This window comes from Myotis yumanensis, unplaced genomic scaffold (genome assembly GCF_028538775.1).
Source record: "Myotis yumanensis isolate MYYU_CA2020_CCGP unplaced genomic scaffold, mMyoYum1.0.hap1 SCAF_11, whole genome shotgun sequence".
In the NCBI taxonomy this organism is placed as follows: Eukaryota; Metazoa; Chordata; class Mammalia; order Chiroptera; family Vespertilionidae; genus Myotis; species Myotis yumanensis.
In genome coordinates, this window is record NW_027223762.1 from 62753233 (window position 1) to 62775186 (window position 21954).

Genomic DNA, 21954 nt, shown 5'->3' on the forward strand with positions numbered 1-21954 from the left:
CCCACACTAAAAAGCTTCAAACCTCCCTGAAGGACACCCAGCTGGAGGTGTATCGCTGGCAGGCCCAGTATGAAGGGCTGAAGGGCCAGCAGGAGGAGCTGCAGACCCACAGCAAGAAGCTTCAGAGCTCCCTGAATGATATGCAGCTGGAGGTGCACCACTGGAAGGCCCGGTATGAGGAGCTGAAAGGGAAGCAAGAGGAGAAGTACACAGTCACCAAGAAACTGAAGACCCAGGTCAATGAGCTGCTCACAGACAACAAGGAGCTGCTCACAGACAACAAGGAGCTGCACACAGACAACAAGGAGCTGCTCACCTACAATGAGGAGCTGCTCACAGACAACAGGGAGCTGCTCACAGACAACGAGGAGCTGCTCACAGACAACAAGGAGCTGCTCACAGACTACAAGGAGCTACAAATGTCCCTAAAGGACACACAGCGGGAAGTGAACCACTGGCAGGCCCAGTACGAGGAGCTGAGAGGGGAGCAAGAGGAGATGTACACAATCACCAAGGAGCTGCAGACCCACGTCAAGGAGCTGCTCACAGACTACAAGGAGCTGCTCACAGACTACAAGGAGCTAAAAATGTCCCTGAAGGACACGCAGCGTGAAATGAACCACTGGCAGGGCCAGTACGAGGGGCTGAAGGCTGAGCAAGAGGCGCTGTACGCCCACACCAAAGAGCTGCAGACCCACAGCAAGGAGCTGCTCACAGAAAACCAGGAGCTGCAAACCACCCTGAAGGACATGCAGCTGGAGGTGTACCGCTGGCAGGGCCGGTACGAGGAGCTGAAGGGGGAGCAGGAGGAGCTGCAGACGCACAACAAGAAGCTGCAAACCTCCCTGAAGGACACCCAGCTGGAGGTGAACTGCTGGCAGGACCAGTGCAACTGGCTGAGGGAGGAGCTCCAGAGCAGGGACATCTCGCTGACCGAGCTGGACAACCACTGCCAGGTGAGGCCTGGGCTGCAGGGCTCCAGGACCCTGGGTGGGCCTGCTCTCTGGGCTGACGCCTTGAGCTTAACCAGGTGGGAATGGGTCCTCATTGGCATCTCTGCTCAAAGGGTGTGTGTGAATGTCACACAGAGGCAGAGAGGAAGCCAGAGGCAGTTGACTGGGACGAACACCAGGACTGGCAGGGGTGTGCTACAGAACTCCTTTCACCTGATCTTTGCTTTTTGCAGGGTCGGGGCGGTGCATGGGAGCATCCAAATACCATTTTATCTCCATCCTCTTGGCTGAGCACTCTGCTCTCTGTGTCATCTCATTTAATTCTCGCAATGATCTTGTGAGCTGGGGTTCCCATCCTTGTCCCTCTGAAGTAGCAGGTTGGAACCCGGTTTGTCTGAAGCCAAAGCTTGGGACTTCCTGCTACACCAACCGCGATGATATTCTAGAGCAGGAGCTGGCCAGCCTCAGCCCAAAATTCAGGTCCAGCTTCACGCCTGTTTGTGTACGGCTGTGAACCAAGAATAGCTTTCACAGTTTTGAATGGTTGGGGAAAATCAAAAGTAGGATAATATTTGGGGGCAAGTGAAAGTGACATGAAATGTAAATGTTGGTGTCACGAGTAAAGATTTTTGGTTTGTTTTTTTTAAACAGCCACACCCATGCATGTGCATTGTTTCTCTGGCTCCTTTCCTGCTGTAATAAGTGTTGAACAGTTGCAACAGAAACCACTGTCGGCCTGGAAAGCCTAACATATTTAGTACCTCGCTCTTTACAGGAAGAGCACACCAACCCTGCCTACAGCAGAGATGTGCAATAGGAATATAATGCAGGCCACCACATGTAACACTCAACTTTCTAGTAGCCATATTAAAAAAGTAAAAGGAATCAGGTGAGATTAATGTAGGGGTCTGTTTTATTTAACCCTTATATCTAAAATATCACATGTAACCCCAAAAGCTTATTAATAAGATTTTTAAAAATAATATGATTTTTTATTGATTTTTTGAGAGAAACATCCATCAGCTGCCTCCTGCATGCCCTGTACTGGGGAATGGAGCCAGCAACCCAGGCATGCGCCTTGATCGGTGTGGGGTGCGGCTACAGTGTTTGGACATGTTCAAGCCTTGGACTGATAAAAGGGCACAGTCCTCTCATTGCCACATGCAAGGCCCAGCTTGGAGGGCGGAGCCTTCCCAGCACAATTATAGCCAACAGCTATAGCGGGAAGCTTGAACCTATGGTCCAAACACGTGGCCACACATGCCTGAGTGATAGAGTTCAGGTGCATGTAGCTGAGTAGGACTGAAACCCACAAGAATGTTGTAAACATCGTGATCACGCCCTTACTTTGCCTCGTGGCATCTGCTATAAAATAAAGACACGGCTTGTGGGCACTGGCGCTCTTTGTCAGAGAAGCAGCATCCCACTGAGACCCAGCTTTCATTCTCTTGCTGTCTTTTCTTAATCTTTCACCGCCCCCTCTCAGGGTCACTGAACCAGGCTGAGCTGGCATGGCACATAAGGCACCCGAGGGCTGAGCATGCCATGGCCGTGCCGGCTTGCCACAGATCAGGAATTACACCGGTGATTTCTTGGTGAATGGGACACTCAACCTACTGAGCCACACACACCGGGCAGCTTATTAATGAGATACTTTACATTATTTTTAATTGTTATTAAGTCCTCAGAACCTATTATATATTTTGCACTTATACCTCAGCTCAGACTAGCTGTATTTTCAGTGCTCAGCAGCCACACGTGGCCAGTGGCTGCATGATTGAATGGTGCAGTGGCAGAAGGCTTGGCCATCCCCATGGCACTGGCCGTATTGGTCATGCCAGCTGAGGTAGATAATACCAAAATGACCATCTTTGTGCACATGGCCTTTTTCTCCTTTTGGAAGTAGATTCCCAGCAGTGGAACCACGGGAGCGTGTGGTGTTTGAGACATTGTCCATCTGTGTTTTAGCTGCTCTCCCGCCGCCTCAAGGGCAACTTGGAAGGAGAAAACCGTCACCTGCAGAGCCAAAACCAAAGTTTGGAAGAGCAGAACCAGAGGCTTCTCCAGGAGGACATGGAGAACAAGGACCAGCATCAGGAGGAGCAGCGGCAGTACGTGTGAGGGGTGTGGGCTGACGGACGCCCGTCAACAGAGGGGTCGTGGCTTCCAGCTCCATGACTAGACCGTGCCATTCTGGGCAGCAGAAAACCCCCTGGGCGCATTGGTGTCCCAGGCAAGGGGACAGACCATCTTACCAGCACATACTTCTCTCGTTTTCCCGGGAATGGTTCTAGATTTCTGCAAATAGGAATGGTTGGCTTTTCAAGAGATACTTTCCCCTGCCAGATGCTTCTTAATCTGCTTTTGGGATCAATTTCACTTTGAAAAATACAACAGTGATAAAGAGAGGTTCCTAGGGAAGGACTTCAGATCACAGGCTGTGCCCTTTCTGTGTCGGTTTTTCCCTTAATGGGTTGCAGAGTGGGTTGTTGGTGCACAGTGGCTGTCCTCCCTCTGCCCACATTGCCTTTGCTGACAGTCCTGGCCCTGTGAGATACACAGAACCAGTTACCTGCTCTTCAGGAGCCAGTAGGAGTGATGGGATTTGAGCAGAGCTGTGTGCACACAGACAGATGTTGAGGAGCTCCATGGAGGTAGAAGGAAGCATGATGGTGAGAGTTGGAGTTCTGCTGCTGACATGGATGAGGAGAAGGCTAGCCAGTAGGTGTGTTGGGGTGGGGGGGTGGGGGGGACGTGAAGGTGGAGCTTGGCGTGGTGTGGGTGCAGGGAAGGTGCAGGGAGTGGCAGGAGGGGAGCTGGAGGAGGCAGCGCTCAGCCGTGGAAGGCTGCCATGCCCGGCTAATGAGTCGGATTCACTGGGAAGTGGGTGATTAAGGGATGCTGGTGTACAGGGCCTAGGAAGCTGCCAGAAATGAGGGCAGGAGGAAGAACCTTGGTGCTGGAAACCTTGTGGTTTGGAAGTCAAGTCATCTGAGACGCATCTTGTGGGTCCAGGGTGGTCTTCACCCCTCGGTGCTGTGCTGCTGGGACTGTCCTTCCTTGTGATTGGGAATGGCTGGCCAGTGTGGGACAGAGGGACATGGCCACAGTGACCAAGGGGCGCTGTCCCAGATCCCTGGGGTGACAATGCTGCTCACTGTTCTCCCAGATTCGTCTGCTCATCTACAGGGGGCTTGACACCTACCAACAATGGTTGACATGGGAAACCGCACTATAGTTTTGGGGTAGAAGTGAGAGTTTGTAGCCTGAAGTGGGCTCTCTATGATGCAGCTGCTAAAAATTATCAGCAGAGTTTGCTGCAAACTAGATGAGTGGGGACCTGGTACCCTGGGGATGATCTGATGATGGTTTTGCATTAGAAAGTTTCTGTAGGAGGCAAGGGAGTGGGCAGGCTTCCTGAGCCTGCTCCAACTGGAGTCTTCCCCAGCCCTGGGATAGCTGGGCCATGAGTTTGCGGGGCTGTTGGATGGTATGGAAACAGAATAACATAGAATAGAAGAACAGAGGCTGAGCCGAGGGCGCTGAGAGCAGAGCAGGTCAGTGGCCAGGAACTCAGTGGTTTGCAAGCGATCGTTTTCATGGGTGCTCACTTTGCCATGAACTCCCGGAAAAGCCCTTTGATTGGGGGTGGGGAGCTGGGCACCTTCTTGAATGAAGGAGCTGAGCACCTGTCTATATGCTGAGGACTCGTTTTCAAGCAGGGAAAGCAGGGGTCTGAGCTGTCAAGGCCATATGGGTGAGAAGACGCAGGAACAGGACAGGAGACAGCGGCCCAGTGGGAGGCACTGTATAGCGATCACTGCGTGCATGGCTCCTAGACAGACAACAGGAAAGCATGCTATGCCCTCTGCTTCAGGAAGGACAGGCTCCCTCTCCCAGGAACAGGGGTGCCCTCTGGCAGCCCAAGGTTTAAGAGGTGTCTCTCTGGTCCTTTCTGTGTTTTTAAAAATGTGAACTGACTTCCCACATTTAGGACTTAAGAGAATTTGCTTCGGAGCCGGGGCTTCTGGATCCTTTTGGAAAAGCAGTCAGAAGCTCCGCCTCATGGAGAGCGGCCCTCCGTTTGCAGGCCCCGAGTTAGGTCCCAGGTGGCACCAAGCGCTCAGCCTCGCCGCAGCCCCCACTCCTCCCTCAGGTCCTTCCAGGCCCCTTTGCTCCTTATCTTCTCTGTCTGGCCCCCAAAGGCTTTGAGTTTGCTTCACTAGAAGTGTTAGCAGGAGCCCAACATTGGAGTGGGTCCAGGTTGGAGGTCTGACTTTGCTATACTGACCTTTTGAACCTGATGCCCATCTAACTCAGTGAGGGCAGACCCTTCCCCACCACTAAAGGTTAGTCTGCACCCACAGGAGCTAGCCCTGCCCTGGGTCTGACCTGAGTGCCCAACCTCCTAAGGTGACCTGGCCAGAACCCTCAGGGTTCCCAGCTTGAGTTTCAGATGGTTCAGGGTCTCTCTCCTGAGGTGACGCACAGCCTGACTCTAGGTGTTCAGCCGTCTCCTCGATGTGTTAGGCTCCTGGACTCACGTCACATGCTTCCATCCCCATATTCCCAACTCCGGGGTCATGGTGGTCATGAGCACCGTGATGTCTGAGTCCCAGAAACACACTGGCTCCTTCTGGGCCAGGTCCCAGGCGGGGTTGATGAGTCAATTTATGTGTTTTATTTTAAAAAACACACTGTTTTTCTCTCTCCTCTGTTAGAGACAAATTAAATGCCTTACAGAGACAAAATGAAAAATTGGAATAGAAAATCATAGATCAGCGCAAGTTCCATGATCCAGTGCCAAAGAAGTGAGTTGATTTAAGCATCAGTAGCTTACACACAGGACAGAAAGCTTGCTTTTTCACGAGTAGGGGAAGCTGTAGCATCTAGAGCAGTGGCCAGTTTGTTGGGCCTGTACCTTCTGCTGTATGGCAGCTGCTCTGTGTGCAGGTCCCTCCCAGCATGGAAAGAATTTAGAGTTTCTTTCGGTCCCGCCCTCCGTACTCAGGGTTATCCTATGAGGGATGGTGAATGCCAGCTGGCCAGGAGCCTGCTTAAGGGCAGAGTCTGTGCTTTTAGAGCCACTAAAGCAGGCATATCAGGTTTTGTCTCAAGTTTGTGGGACCTAGAAAATCATGTTTCTGTTTTGGGAAGGAAGCTTGGGGCAGACGCCTGGACCAGCACCCCTGTCTTCAAGCACCGGAAACTTTTGTTCTGACCACCATTCCTCTGGGTTCACTGGACCCCCCATGGCAGGTTCACAAACACGTTCCCTACCCCAAAGAACAGCAGCCCTGGTGGTGGGCCATTTTTGCCCCTGAGACTGCTGGCCTCCGTCCAGCAGGGCTCCCCCTGGGCCCAGGCCTGAGCCCAAGAGCAGGGCCTTCCCATTGTCCTGTCCCAGCCCAGCCTTGAGGTGAAATCACCATGAATCTGGCAGGGCCTCTGTGTAGAAATCACAGGACCACAGAATTTCAGAACCTCCACCTGACCCTTCTGTTGACAGGGAAATTGAGGCACCGATGAGGAAATTGAGTGGCTTGTGTAAGCACAGTGCTGTTTCGAGGCGATATTTTTCCATTGATTTTTAGAGAGAGTAGAAGGGAGAGAAGGAGGTTACAGTGGTGGGAGAGAGAGAGAGAGAGAGAGTGAGAGAGAGGAAGAAGTAGAGAGAAAGGGAGAGAGAGAGACATCGATGTGAGAGAGACACATCAGTTGGTTTCCATCTGCCAAGGGCAGCTGTCAGGTGCGAGGGGGGTGGGGGATTACAGTCTGAACAAGGGCCTGGCCTCAGAGGAGGACACAGCTGGCCTGTGAGTGGCCGAAGAGCGCAGGCTGGGGTCGCTGGTTGGCAGGGCCTCCTGGCTGGCAATGGTGTAGACACAGGTAATCCTGTGGATGCAGGTAATCTTCCAGCTGGAAAACAGTGATGTGGGCGGAGAGGCATGGGAAGATTCTTGGGGATTTAGCAGTGGGCAGAAGAGAGACCACTGATATGGAGTCAGTGGCTTTGGGCAGGTCACTCGCTGTAGCTGAGACTCTGTAGAATGGAGATAAATACTAGCTATGGCCACCTCCCAGCAGGCTTGTGAGGACAAAAGAGAAGTGAGATGTTTTAAGGATACAAACCCAAGATGCTTTGCTTAACAGGTCCCTTTCTCCCCCCACCCCTGCGGCTTCCAGAAGACAGGAGGGAGAAGAAGGTAGTTTCCCGAGGAAGCAGGCTGGAGCAAGGTGGGCGCACTGGACCACATGGACCAGAGCATCTGCCGTTGAGAGCTCGAATCCAGAACCGGAGTGCTTGGGTCCAAATCTTGGCTCTTCTGATTAGAGCTATTAAATTGAGATAATCATCTACCCTCTTTAAGCCTCAGTGTCACCTTCTTTTTTCATTTCTTTTTCTAAAGTTTTGTTGTTAGTATATAAGAAGGCAATGGATTTTTGCACATAGATTTTGCATCCTGTAACTTGACTGTATTATTGTTTTTCACAGGTTTTTGGTGGAATCTTTAGAGTTTTCTATATATGGAATCATGGCATCCACAACAAGTCACAGTTGACTTCTTTCTTCCCTATTTGGATGCCTTTTATTTCTTTCTCTTGCCTTATTGCTCTGGCGAGACCTTCCAGCACTACAGGTATCTAATCTAATAAAAGGGAAACATGCAAATCGACCATACCTTCACTATGCCCCAAGCCACACCCACCAGTCAAACAGAGCAACTATATGCAAATTAACCCAATGAAGATGGCGGCCAGCAGCCATGGAGTTGGAGCAAGTAGGAGGCTTGGTTGCACTGGCGATGGAGGAAGCTAAGCTTCCCGCCTGCCCTGGCTGGCTGTGGCCTCCGCAAAAGGCAACAAAGTCTTAATTATAGAAGGTAAATAAATCCCAGATACCTGCTTCCAGCCAGCCTCCACTGGAAGCTTGTGTGGCCAGCCTGAAAACAGTCATTAGTCCCTCACCCAAGCTGGCAGGCACCCCAGTGGGGACCCCCACCCTAAAGGGACTGTGGCCAGCCTACAAACAGCCATCAGCCCCTTACCCAGGCTGGCACACCCTCAGGGGGTGAGGGTCCCTGCTGGGGGTCTTGGCCAGCCCGCAAACAGCCATCAGCCCCTCACTCAGGCTGGCCACACCCTCAAGGGGTGAGGGTCCCTGCTGGGGGGGCTTGACCAGCTTGCAAACAGCCCTCATCCCCTCACCCAAGCTGCCTAGACACCCCAGCAGGGACCCCCACCCTGAAGGGGCTATGGCCAGCCTGCAAACAGCCATCAGCCACTCACCCAGGCTGGCTAGGCATCCCGACATCTTTATTTCTTCTTCATATTTAAAGGATAATTTTGCTGAATATATTACTTGTGTGTGGTAATTTCTCTCTTTCAGACATTTGAATATTTAATTTCACACTCTTCCGGCCTGTAGAGTTTCTGCTGAAAAGTCTGATGAATTTCTGATGGGTTTGCCTTTGTAGGTCATGTCCTTCTTCCCCCTGGCTGCTTTGAGAATTTTTCCTTTTTCGTTCTTTTTTAAAAAAATATATATTTTATTGATTTTTTACAGAGAGGAAGGGAGAGAGATAGAGAGTTAGAAACATCGATGAGAGAGAAACATCGATCAGCCGCCTCCTGCACATCTCCCACTGGGGATGTGCCCGCAACCCAGGTACATGCCCTTGACCGGAATTGAACCTGGGACCTTTCAGTCCGCAGGCTGACGCTATATCCACTGAGCCAAACCGGTTTCGGCTTTCGTTAATTCTTGAGAGCTTCAATACCAAGTGCCTTGGAGAAGGCCTCTTTGGCTTGAGGTGACTAGGTGTTCTGTTTGCTTCTTGGATGGGAGCATCTAGTTCTTTTCTAGATTTGGAAAGTTCTCATAAACTATTTGTTTGAATAGACTCTCTGTACCCTGCTTCCTCTCATCCTCCTCTAGAATGCCTAAAATTCAAATATTGCTTTTTCTGATGGAGTCAGATAGGTCTTCTAGAGCTTTCATTTTTCTTTTGCTCAGGTCTCTCTCTTCTTCCTTCTGCATCATTTCTTGATTCCTCTTGGATATCACTAATTCTTTCCTCCTCCTGGTTGGTTCTGTACTCTACGCTCAGTAGTTCATGTTTAATGTCTTTAAGTGCATGCTTCATTTCCAAAATTGCTGATCAGTTCTTTTTTAAAGTTTCAGTCTATTTAGTAAAGTTCTTGTTTTGTTCAGTGATTTGTTTTCTGAGTGCTCTGCATTTCCTGTCAGTATTACCTCACACCTTGTTGAGTATTTTCAGAATTGCAATCGTGAAATCTCTGCCATTTATATCACATATTTCCATGTATTCCAGCTTGCTTTCTGGGGATTTTTCATTTTCTTTCTTATCATCCTCATTTCTGTGGCTCTCCATGGTATTGCTGTCCTTCTTTGCTTACTCATTTATCTCTGAAGAGGTCTTCCTATTATTTTCCAGTAGAAAGCCCTGAATCGTAAGACTTTTTACCTCTTTGGTCTCCCAGTCTTGAACTTCCGTCGCTTCTGTAATTCAGCTGGGCTGCTTGTGGGTGCAGTTTGTTTTGCTCTTACCATAATAGTGGCCTCTGACCTCCGTGGGGTTCCACCCCAACCACCCCTCCTGGAGATCAGTCACAGAGGGAAACAGCGATTCTACTGCAACAGCTCTAGGTTTACAGATAATATGCTCCTGGATCCGACTCCAAGGGCAAGAGGCAAGTTTCAGGAGTCCAAGGTGGTGCAGGGCTCTGTGGTTCTGTTTCTTTGTCTGACACACCACCCTCGGCCCAACAGTGGAGAGCTGCACAGCAGAACCCCATGAAAGTGCTCTGTCAGGCGTCTGCTGGCACAATCAGTTTGCTTTCTCGCCACTCTCTCTTTGGGCTACCCCCACTCACCCCTGCCCTCCCGCAGCTCTCTGTTCTTCCCAGCCAAAGGGCTAAGCCACAAGTTCCTGGTTGCAGGGCTGCATCTAGGAGCCATCTCCCCATTTATTCCCGTTGCCCACCTTTATATGTTTTAGTGTGTGGATCTCTCAGGCGTGCATCTGTGATGAGCAGGGATTTCTTTGTTGAATTATAGCTGATTAACTTGCTGAAATTCCTGAGAGGTAAAGGTGCACTCTCATGCTGCCATTCCTCTGTCATCACCTCTGGTGAGGTGTCTTGAAGATGAGAAAAGAAGCTGAAGGTCAGGCACCTGACGTGAGTGACTGGGCAGGCAATAGACTGGTGGAGATGGAAGCGGGGCTGGCCTCACTGAACATGTCCCATGTGGTAGCAGGAAGCTGGTTATGTCAACCTTCCCCCGCGGAGGGTGGTGCTTTCTGGGCGTCCTGAGAGGGTAGAGGGGCTGGAACTACAGAAGAGCTGCTGCCCCACAGAGAGTATAAAGTGACAAGAACAAGCCAGCAGTAAATGTGAGTGGGAGGGACGTGCAGTAAGCACCCACTATCTACTGCCCAGTGGCAGTCCTTTGTGCATGTGGCCTTCCTGTCTTACAGGACTGAAGGCTCCCTGAGGGTGGGAGCCATTTCTCAATCTCGGTCTCCTGTGTCTAGGCTGGTACTGTGGACATGATAGCTGCTCACAAATACTTGTTGAATGAAACCCAGGCCGAAACCAGTTTGGCTCAGTGGATAGAGCGTCGGCCTGCGGACTGAGGGGTCCCAGGTTTGATTGCGGTCAAGGGCATGTACCTGGGTTGTGGGCACATCCCCAGTAGGAGGTGTGCAGGAGGCAGCTGATCTATGTTTCTCTCTCATCGATGTTTCTAACTCTCTATGTCTCTCCCTTCCTCTCTGTAAAAAATCAATAATATATATATATATATATATATATATATATATATAGATAGATAGATAGATATAAAGAAACCCAGAGGTGCTGGGCTATTGTGTAAGCCACTCCATCTTTTTAGGCTTCTGTTTCCTTTTCCCAAAATGGGGAAAATCACAAGGATGTTGTGAAGGCCGGGGAAGAGGGCAGATGGGAAAGCTCTATAAACTGTAAAAGATTTTGCAAACACAAAGTGTAAGTAAAGTCACTACACTGGATCTGTGGCTTTAACTACAAGTCCCTGAAACTCTGTCCCAGCCAGAACCATTTGGTTGTGGAGCATCCCAGTCTGACACAGGAGCGGGAGGTGGGGGTGGGGGCACTAGGAAGCCCTGGCACAGCCCCGAGTCCTGGCAGCACAGGGCATGAGGAAGGCACGGGGCTCCATCACACTCTGCAGGGAGGAGCAGGCCTGGCTGTGGTGAGGATGAAAGAAAACCCTCACTTCAGAAGGTTCCCTAAGCAGCTGGTGCCTGCAGAGTGGGATCCTCTGCCCCAGGGGGACCCATAGCCCGGCCTGCTCCTGCCCTGCCCTGCTCTGCCCTGGCCACCTTCTGGGGGAAGGGAATACACTACCCGCAATGAGCACTGTGGGGGCTGGCCCTCAGAGGTCCCAGCACGGACTCCTCCTCACCATGGCCTTAGCCGCCCCAGAGCCCACGCTGCCTCCGGGCTTCCAGCAGCCACATGGTGCAGGTAAACACCAGCAGAAGCTCCCTCCCCTGTGGACACAGCATCCCCCACAGGCACCAATGCTGACTTTGGTCTGGGCAGGACTTCCCGGCAAAGAGCAGCGCTCTGAGAGGGGTGGGGTGGCGCCCTCTGCTGGCGGGAGGGCGGCAGTGCTGGAAAAGGCTCAGCAGCCTCAGTGTGTCTCCTCTCAGAACACTGGTCCCCTGACTTGGTGGTGAGTGCAGGGATATGTCTCACTTCGTACAGGAGATCCTTACCGGTTATGGCCAAGAGGCCTCTTCAGGACCTGCCACCGAAGGAACCCTGCTCGTCAGCAGGGCGTGAACCTTTTCACACGTGGGATCGTTTACCTGGATGCCCATCTACCCATAGGAAAATATGTCGAGTTATTCCTGTGTGTGTTCACCAGTAGTTATGGGGCATTTCATACTCAGCTTGCTGCTCTGAGACTTGTGTTTCCCCTCAACCCTGGGCCTCTGTCTTCTGCGTGTGGCCTGTGATACCTCTCCTGTGGTGTGTTCTACAGTGTCCCCCAACCCATGCCTAGGGGAATAGTGACCGCGACCTTATTTGAGAATAGGGCCTTGGCAGATGTAATCAAGTTCAGAGGAGGGCTTGGATTGGGTGGGCCTTACCTGCAGTGACAGATGTTCTTCTAAGAGGGAATTTGGACTCACTCACAGGCCATGAGACTGGGACTTAGGGGTGGGTGGGGGGATGGGTCTCCAAGCCATGGACCAAAGATAGCTGGCCGCCACCAGCAGCTGGGGTGAACCTCGACCGATTATCTCTTGCAGCCCCAGAAGGAGCCCACCCTGCCCGCACCTTGATTTCTGGGTATGAGTATTTGACAGGCTGAGGTGGGAGCCCTGGAGGCTGGACGAGCTTCCCTGTGGAGAGCTCTGGTCACTGCCCACCTGCCTGGACCACAGTCTCCTAAGCTCCTGGAGACAAGCACCAGAGGGGAAGGGACTCCCAGCCAATGCCCCCCGTCTAGGGGTTTTGAACAGGGGGAGGGGGTGCTTGTTGCACTGGCCTGCCCCTGCATCCCTGGGTACCTCCCACCCATGCCGACTGGTGGGCCATGGCTGACTTCTGCCCGGGGGCCTGGGGACCAGTGTACAGGGCTGTGGAAGGGACAGGCAAGAGCACACACACTGCCCTTGGTGAGGATGGTGGGGCTGGTGCAACACAGGGTCAGGGAGAAAAGCCAGATGGCACGAGGCAGCCCCTAAATTCAGCAGCAAGAAAACAGACCCAGAGAGGGAAATGGCTTTCCACAAACTCATTCTCTCAGAGTAGGTCACACCTGGAAGCCTGAGCCAGCCCACTGTTTCCTTCTGTCCCTCTTTCCCACCCAGTAGAGGGGGAGGCAGAGCTGACTGGGCGGACTGTACTCTGTCCTCAGTCCACCAGCTCAGGCGCCTGGCAAGGGTTTTGTCTTTGGCCACAAGGGAGAGAAATGAGTGCAGACCAGCCCCACTCAAAGCCCTTGCAGCCACCTAGACCCTTCTCTTGATCTGGGAAAGGGGGGTGGTGGGAGGGAACGAGTGAGGCAGGCCAGGGGAACTCAAGGCTGAGGCTATGCAGGGGATGGCCACCCACCACTTTTCCCTTCAGGCTGCCCCCCGCTGAGCAGCGTGCCAGCTGGGCTTCCCTTTGGTGACACAACCAGTACTTTCCCACAACAAGGGGGGTGGGCAGAGCCCCTGGAGGCCCAGTTCTGACCCTGCTCTGGTGACTGCCACCTTCTGCCAGTACCTCCCAGCCTGGAGAAGCCTAGTGAAAGTGTTACTGAAGACGGGAGAAGAACCGAGCAACACTTAGAGAGATGGAGTTACGTTTATTATTACGCGTGGGCCCAGAGAAAAATGTCTCTAGAATTCTGGGAGAACTCACACAGGAAGTTTCCTGTATTTGTACCTTTTTACCCTCTTTGCCTCCCAAATATGGGGTTTTCTGGTCCCCTTTGCGAGTTCTTAAAGAGCCCCTATGTGCTGGGTCTTTGAGACCTCAACCAAAGGCTTGGCCTGGTGCCAGCACTGATAACTTTGTCTCGGGAAGATGGATACTTCATTCCCCATTGGTTTTATGTACATGAGTCAAATCATTGGCTCTTTTGGGTCAGTGTTGGGGAGGGAGTTATATTGACCCCTGAGGACTATAAGCTTCATAGAATTAATTCTCTGCCAAATAAAGTCAGTGGGCTTGCTTCTAAGATAAGGGCTTGGAATGAGGGCCAGGAATAATCTCTAGAGGGTCTGAAGAGTCCTGGACTCTCTATTTCCATGGCTGTCTTAAGCCGGGTGTGATGAAGACATTTCAGGATCCCGTCGACCTTGATTGCCGTGGGGGTGGTCCTTTTCATGTAGGAGTCAGTCCTTGATGGCAAATTTATTTATCTAAACAGAGTCACCAGGTTGGAAGGGATGGACCCGATCAGAAGTTGATACAGGCAGAGCATCTTGAACATGCTTCTGGACTGCTTTCTGGGTGGACTGTAAAGCCTGTAAGAAGTCGAGTACAGATTGGTTATGGATTTCAGCTTTTCTAGATTGGGCAGGTCAGTGTCTGAAAGAGTCACTAGAATCTGTAGAGGCCCCACTGGTTTTAGGGCAGCCTCCCAGGCCACTTTGTCTGTGGCACGGTTCCCTCTTGCTTCTGTGGAGTCCCCTTACCTTGTAAATAGCATTATGTACATGAGCCATTGCAAATGTGTACCTGCTATCAGTATAAATTGTTACTGAGTTTTCTTTTGCCCACCGGAGAGCCTGAAACTGGGTGACTCGAGCGTTTGACACCCAGCGCTCCAGTGTGTTTGGAGTAAAGCCTTGACTGCATGTGGGGCATTAGTTCCTGCCCTATGGTTAACGTATTTGCTTTTTTGATAAGCATAGCTGTGGCTGCTACTGCCCGGAGGTAAGTAGGTCATCCAAATGTAAAGGGGTCAAGTCTTTTAGACAAATAGGCTACTGGTCTTTTCTAGGGGCTGAGACTTTGGGTGAGTAACTCTTTGGCTATGCCCCTTGTCTTCCATACCTAGAGGTGGAAATACTTAGTTACATCTGGTAGTGCTAGTTGGTCTATCATCCTTGCTCTGCTCATGTCTGTCTAACTGTCCAATATATGACTTCAAGGATCCTGGCTCTGAATTATTTTAGGGAAAATGGACATTGAAATTTTTCTGTAATTACTTCCTGCTGAGGCAGATCAGAGGATCTCTCAGAGTCAAGAGATCCTTTCTGTCTGTCACAGGGATGATGAGGCCTGGGCACAAAAGGAGGTGGGCTTGTGACCTGGCAGAGATAAAGTGTAACAAATGGTCCGGTGGAAGGGAAAGAAACCATTTTAGTTTGAATAACCTCTATAGAAATTTAATTTTTCTCCTTAAAATTACCTTATGTTTATCAAAAGAGCCAAATCAAGACCAACTTTTCTATTGTATTTAATTTGGCCTGATTATTTATATAAACACAACAAGAAGGGTAACTGACTACCTTTGCCAGAATTTCATGATTGAATCTTGGTGTGCCCCATAGGGCCAGAAAGCCAAGCCATCCAGCTGCCATCAGGCCTGCCTGCAGTATCTGCTGAGTTAGGTGAATCCCTCACCTGCAGCAACTCTACCTGGGCCCACACCCTAGGCTTTAAGGCCCATCTCAGTAGCCCTCCTACTCATCGAGGCCCAGAGTGTGTGGGGGTTCTGCAGGGATGCAGAGGCATCCTTATTGCTCCCATTCTACTGTGACCAACCACCAGTGATGGTAGGGCATGGGCCTGATGCTCCAGCGCCAGCCATTTTCAGGGCTCCCAAGCAGGATACCAGGCTTTTCCTGTGGCACTCTTATTGGCTTTAAGTCTTTAGAGTTCAGACAGGGCTCTTTAAAACATGATACTCCAGTCAAAATTTCCGGTCAATAAAACCACTATTGGAAACCGCTCTTATTGAATGTATGCAAAGAAATGTATTGCCATGATTTATTAAGCATTGCTAAATTTTGGAGGAAGTAGGTAAGGAGAAAAATATACTGACCTGCTTTAAGATCTTCTGATTTTCCTTGTCAGTCCTTTTCATGGACTCTTCAGAGTAACATAATTGTCTTCAAATGGGAAGAAGAAATTTACAATGTGTCTATATTTAAATAGATAGTAACAGCTGTCCCTTTAGTAGGGCTCCTTCTACTTGACTTGTCCTTAAACTACATATGGTTTCTGGAATGGGTGACTCACCCTCTCAGAACAGACTAAGGGAGCTTTATTCCTTTACAGGGTCTCACATGTAACAGGACCTCACTGGGTCTGTAATTCCTGTAACAGAGGTCTAGTATTCACCACTTCACTACTTCCCCCTGTTCCAAACAGGCCTCCCCCACTTTCCTAAAGTTGAGGTTTGTGCCACCCCTGACATGGGCATGGTCACACAGGCCTGCAAGACAGTATACAGGCTCACAACTGTCTCTCAATAGAGACCAAAACCTGGTGGTTGTTCTTCTTTGACCATGATGAAGTATAACTTTGGCACTGGGGCCACTTCTGACAGCTAAATCTTTTGCTACTAAACATGACACATGGTAGGGCTATACAAACATCTTAGGGAGGTGACCTTCTATATTTGACCTTCTCACACAAAGCAAAACTGTCCTTGTCTCATTGGAGTCATCTCCATGAAAACACAGGCATTATCTAAGTCTAGTATACAGTTTTCTGCAGGCTACTGTCAGGGCTGTGTATGGTGGCCAGTTCCTTTTTTTTTTTCTAGCCACCAACACAGTCTGTCCAATTTCCCTAAAATGTATTATGGCACAGGAGAAAGTTGTTTTGCTATACACAGGCAGCTTAACCCCTATACAACTGGGCTTGGACCTCTGTCTAGCAAACTGCAGTTTATAAGTTCAATGCACAGCCTCCGGTTCTCCTAACCAAAGGGATCTCGGCCAGTCCCTAAGTCAGATTACTCCTGTCTTGGAGAATCTCAAAGTCCTGAAGGCTCCCCAGTTGAGGGAGAGTGTCTTTCCTTTGCCCTTTGACTTTGAGCTGCCAGTCCAAAACAGCCAGAGTTGCAGTTAGAAACAGCTATGCATATTGCAAAGCGCTCCTGTGGCAGTGGCTTGGGTATTAGGCCCCTTTTCTTCCCACCAGTCCCCTTTGTGGCAGATCAGCAACCAGGCCTCTTCCAAGGGAGTGCACTGGAAGGGGATATCAGCCCAACCTCTTCCAGCAGCAACAGGTACTGAACCCTTTCAGTACATTTGCAAACAGGGAGCTTTCACTAGCTTTATCTGCTGCTTTCACAGACTCTGGGCTTTCTGCTCTATACCTGAGGCTGAAGGAAAGATAGTAGCAGTCACTGGCTTCTGGTTTAACTGCTGTAGCCAGCAAGCCAAAGGCCTAAGTCTTGTATTGCTTGTTGTAAAACACTCATTACTCCCTGGGTGGCAGCAGGGAAGCTATAGTGTCAGGTAAATGTCTGCTGTCCCCCACTTTTCTTGCTGCTGCTGCTTCTTGCAGGGCCACTGCAGGCATCTCGGGCATCCAGCCCCCCACCCCCTTCTCCCCATCTTTCACCTGACTCTCCAGGGCTGAGTCTGCCTAGCAACCAGTTCTAAATCACCAGGGCGGCTGTGCACTTTAGCTTCATTTCTCCTCCGCTTGGCTCCTGGGAGTTTAGGGTTTTTGTTTTTTTTATATTTTAAAATGTATTAGAATTCTTTATTCTTAGAAACCTCAATCCTTTAATGATTTCCAAAAGTGAACAGTCAGCATTTTTAGATTAATATTTGTGACTTTCAAGTATATTGCATTGGTCTAATTTAGTATTGGAAGGGTTAAAGAGAATAAACCAGGGCAGAGAAAGATTAATTGTGCTTGCAGAAAACTTGCGACCTTGAATCTAGTGAAGTTCTGATAAGACACCTAGTAGACTACAGACCAGACCCCTACGCCAGCAGAGTGGTCTTCAGCCAGTAAAAGTCAACAAAAACCTATCTCTCCCTGCTTCATAATTAACTGCTGACACCTCCTCCCACCCTGTCCCCCAAGCCCAGGGCCCGTTGCTTGTCTCCCTTTCCTATTGTGAGTCAGAGGAAGACAATTCCTACAGAGGGGAGAAATAGAAACAGTGGGAGTTTTGGAGCAAACCACAGACTACTAGTGTAGTAGTCCTCCCTCCTGGAGGCTGGGGTCCAACCTGTGGAGAAAAATGACTCTTAGTCAACCTAGAAAGATAGCAGATGAGGATACGGGTGTGTAGGGAGATTTCTTGCAACTGAAAGCCTGGAGGGCCTCCTGAATGAAAACATCTTTAATCCAGTTATAGATGCTTTCAGAATCAGGATGAGGGAGGAAGGGAAAGACCAGGTTATGTTCTCTATGAGGATCCTAATAAATAACTGAAAACGGCAAGTCAAACAAAACACACAACCATGAAGACAACAGATTGCACAAGACACAACCAGGGTTAATGGGGTCCATAGAAAGTTAATAATAACTTCAGCCTTAGTTCTGCCTCAGGTGGCTCATGTTGGACTATGACGTCACAGGCAGGGACAAGGCCCTTAAATCTCTCTGCCCTGCGGAGCTATAAGCCTGCCTCTGGAAGTCTCTGTCCACCAAAAGAGATAAGGAAAGCCATAAATAACAAGTTCTTTGTTTTTTTGAAGTTTACTACTTTGTTGCAAATAGTTAACTTGAAAACACTTCTCTCTTGCTTTTCTTAGAAGCAATCTCAGAACCAAGTGATATTGGAACATAGCTGGCCTGTGTTTTAGCCTTTAAATGTACCCCAGAACTTCAAAATTTCAATTTAATACAGCAAATTCACAACTCAGGGAAGTGCAACTGATAGACAGAAATTTTTATTAGCTAAATGGGCTGATTCCCTCTGTGATAGAGAGCAAACGTCTCTGAGAAAAATAACTCAGCAGTGCTGCTTAAGACTTTTGCAGATTACCACAGGTTCAGCCTTTAATAAATCAAACGTTTAGCCAGACGAATCAACAGAAATGTAGAATAAATCAAAGTAGCTTTTGCTTTTACACAGGCTCTCGCACTTATATTTATACACCAGACAATCCGAGTTTTTTACTTCTACCAGATATTTACTCAGAGTTTAAAAAGTCCACCTGATCCCTCATTAATTGCCTAAGGAAACTGTATGGCTTCTGAGGAGGTGATCAAGCTCCCCCTTCCACTCACTTGGAGTGGGCCTACCTGATAGGGACCCCTACCTTACCGATTCTGTCGACAGGTCCAGAGGTGTCTGTCCACTCTCTCCAGATGCTGTCCAGGTCCTGGGCTCAGGTCTGGGAATGCCCAGAGTACCCCAGTTTAATTCTGCTAAATCAGCAGTGCGTGCTCCTCCTGAAGGCCTGTCCAATGCCCCTGGGCCCCAAATCTGGTCCAATCAGTGGAGGCCAAAAGGCCAAGCATGGGTTGGTTTTCTCGGTCAGGGATCCAATAATGTTACAAAAGACCGTAGAAGAACCAAGCAACGCTTAGAGAGATGGAGTTACATTTATTATTACGTGCGGGCCCAGAATTCTAGAGACATTTTTCTCTGGGCCTGCACATAATCATAAATGTAACTCCATCTCTCTAAGCGTTGCTTCGTTCTTCTCTGGTCTTCAGTAACACAGGCTTCTCCAAAGTGGAGGCCACCCGGAGGAGAGGAGAGGGAAAGAGGGCATGTGGAAGGTGAGTCAGGGTTCAGGCCTAGGCCAGTGGACTGTGTCAGGAAGCGTCAGTCTGCGGGATGGCTCAGCAGCCCAGGAGACGCCTCCACCTGCCAACTCCCTGGCCTATGAAGACATCTGGATGCTCAACTTGCCAGAGACACAGCCTGCTGTTTCACATGCCAGTTAGGAGTCATATACCCTGGGATTTTGTCCAGGAAGACCTGCGGTCACTAATACAACAGGTACCATGTATCACCTGCTTCCCCTGTGCCAGGCACTATGCTAGAAACTGCAGGTGCAATTGCAAAAGAACAAAACAATAACAACCCCCCAACTCATTCAATTCTCAAAGCAATCTTGCAAGGTTGTATTCAAACCACCTTCAACAGGTAAGGCAAGTGAGGCCACATCCAGCAGGTCCCACACCTAGAGAGTGGCAGGTGGGGGTTGAACCCACAGGTGCCCGGCTCTGCAGCCGTCTTTCACACCACCCGGCCCCTCTCTGCACAGTTCTACATCTTTGACACCATCTTCATGAGTGCACCCTCCCTGGCCACCCAGAGGGCCCATCTGTGACACCCTCTCCCAGCATCAACACTCAGGGAGTGGAGGCAGGGGCACGGTTGTGAATCCCACTTCTTCAGGCCTGCTCAGGGGTGTCAGGTTAGTGGGGTGAGCAGGCTGGGAAGAGGGAGGGAGGTGGCTCTCAGGAGGGAGCCTCAGCATCCACAACCAGCTCCTACAGTGAGGCTGCTTAGGTCTCGCTGAGGCTGAAAAGGACCAGTGACCTCTGGGCACTTGGTGGTGATGCAGATTCTCAGGAAGCTCCACCCCAGAGCCCCTGAGCCAGAAACCCCAGGTCCAGCCTGTGTTCAGGCAGCCCAGGTGAGCGTGAGGCAGGCCGCAGTCTGAGAAGCATGCATCAGACCATGAACTTGAGGGCAGGGCTTTGGTTTTTCTCCAGCCCCCAGCGCTCAGTGCTCTGTAGTCGGAAACAGAAATGATGGGAGGCAGAGAGCATGTACATACTGCCTTCAGGACCGCCCACCTGACTAGGCACCTAGCGAGTATGTGACAAAACTTGCCGATGAACTGGTATACTTTGTTTTTTTTGGGGGGGGGGGAGGGGGGAAGCAGGCATCATGCATGCTGCCTAACACAGAGTACACACTCAATACATATCTACTGAACAAATAGTCTGTATTCTGTGTCACCAGGCTCTACTAATGCAGGCCAGAGAATTCGCTATGTGGCCGGAGAAAGTTCCACTGTGTATGCTTAAGGGGAAGGAGACAATTACTAAAATCCTCCAAGGGTCTCAACTGTCAGATGGTGACTTCAGCCGGTGCACAGAGGTAACAGCTCAGGAACAGGCGAACGTGCAGCTTCAGGAAAGCTACAGGGAGACACAAGGGTTTCATAAAGCCTCTGACATCCAGGGGTCAGAGCTACAGAGCAGCGCTCTGCAAATTCGCACTGTGGGCCGACTCCAGCTCCCCACCCTTCTTTTGTTTTTGTTAATCCTGAAACAAGGATATTTTTTCATTGATTTTTATAGGAAGTGGAAGGGGTTAAGGGAGGGGCAGAGAGAGAAAAACATCAGTGTGAGAAAGAGACAATGGCTGGTTGCCTCCTGCACATGCCCTGACCAAGACTGGTGGATCGAGCTTGCAACTGAGGCACATGCCCTTGACTGGAATCGAACTTGAGACCCTACAGTCCACAAGCTGATGCTCTAACCACTGATCCAAGCCGGCTAGGACTTGTCACTCATTTTTGTATGGCCTGTGAGCTAAGCAGTCTTTACATTTTTTAATGATTAAAACAAAATATTTTTAAAGAACAGACTTTTGTGAAAACTCTATAGAATTCAAAGGAAAGTGTCCACAAATAAAGTGTCATTGGAGCAAAGCCCTGACCGTTTATTGACAGATGGCCTAGGACCGCCTCCTGCCCAGCGGCTCCTTAGAGTAACTGCACAGAGACTGCATGGCTCAGGCCCTCCATGTTGGCCTTTCTGCCCGCTCCCTGCACAGATGGAGAGAACAGCCTCCCAGGTCTGGGCTGGCTGCCAGCACAGTCACTTTCTGGCTAGAGGTTATGTCCCCCATCCAAGCCAGCTCTGCAGCCAGGTGGTGCCAGCCCCACCCCATCCCTCTCTGTGACTTTGCTGTCCAGGACTCCCTTCTGGTCCAGGTCCATCTGAGGGGAGAGAGGAAAGAGCGCTCCCGGGCCTCACTCAGCGAAGGGGGAGCCCGGTCACGTTCCTCCAGGAACTCCACCAGGGTGACCATCCTCTGCTCTGGGGAACCCAGGGCCGCCCCCAGGCCTGGGGCTGGGCCACACCCCTCTTCTGGATGCTTCCTGGTGGAGAGGCCCATTCTGGGTGGCGGGTACTCCTGGACGCTGAGGGTAGTGTGTCCTGGGGTGCTGGCATCCTGGGGCGGGGCAGAATGCTGTGTCCCTGCTGGGCATCAGGTCCTCACTGCTCTTGGGTTTGCGGTGGAGCCGGCCGGGTCGGAGGAACCTGGTGTCAGGGCGAGGGGACACAGCGGGACACACGTCAGCCTCTCACTCTCGCTCACTTGCCTCCAGTGGGCTCTGTGCTGCCTCTGTCTCAGGGAACACAGGGAGCCCTGTTGGGAACCCAGAGCACACTTCTTCCAGGCTGGCACTGGGTTGTCAAGGACATGCTGGGATTCTCTAGAAGTTCACAGTGGGGTTTAAAAACAAAATAATGTGGGAGGGAAGTGCAGAGCTCCTGCTAAAGCTGAAATTAGCAACAGCGGTGAGGCAAC

The 21954-nt window shown here is 50.5% G+C and overlaps 1 long non-coding RNA gene across 1 annotated transcript; it reads left to right on the forward strand.

Moving 5' to 3' along the window:
• The first annotated feature begins 889 nt into the window (after positions 1 to 889).
• LOC139019520 (uncharacterized) lies at positions 890 to 7248 on the forward strand. The gene is made up of 3 exons (XR_011473120.1): positions 890 to 956; positions 2922 to 3064; positions 7107 to 7248. It is a non-coding gene; the product is annotated as an uncharacterized lncRNA (long non-coding RNA).
• The last annotated feature ends 14706 nt before the right edge of the window (positions 7249 to 21954 follow it).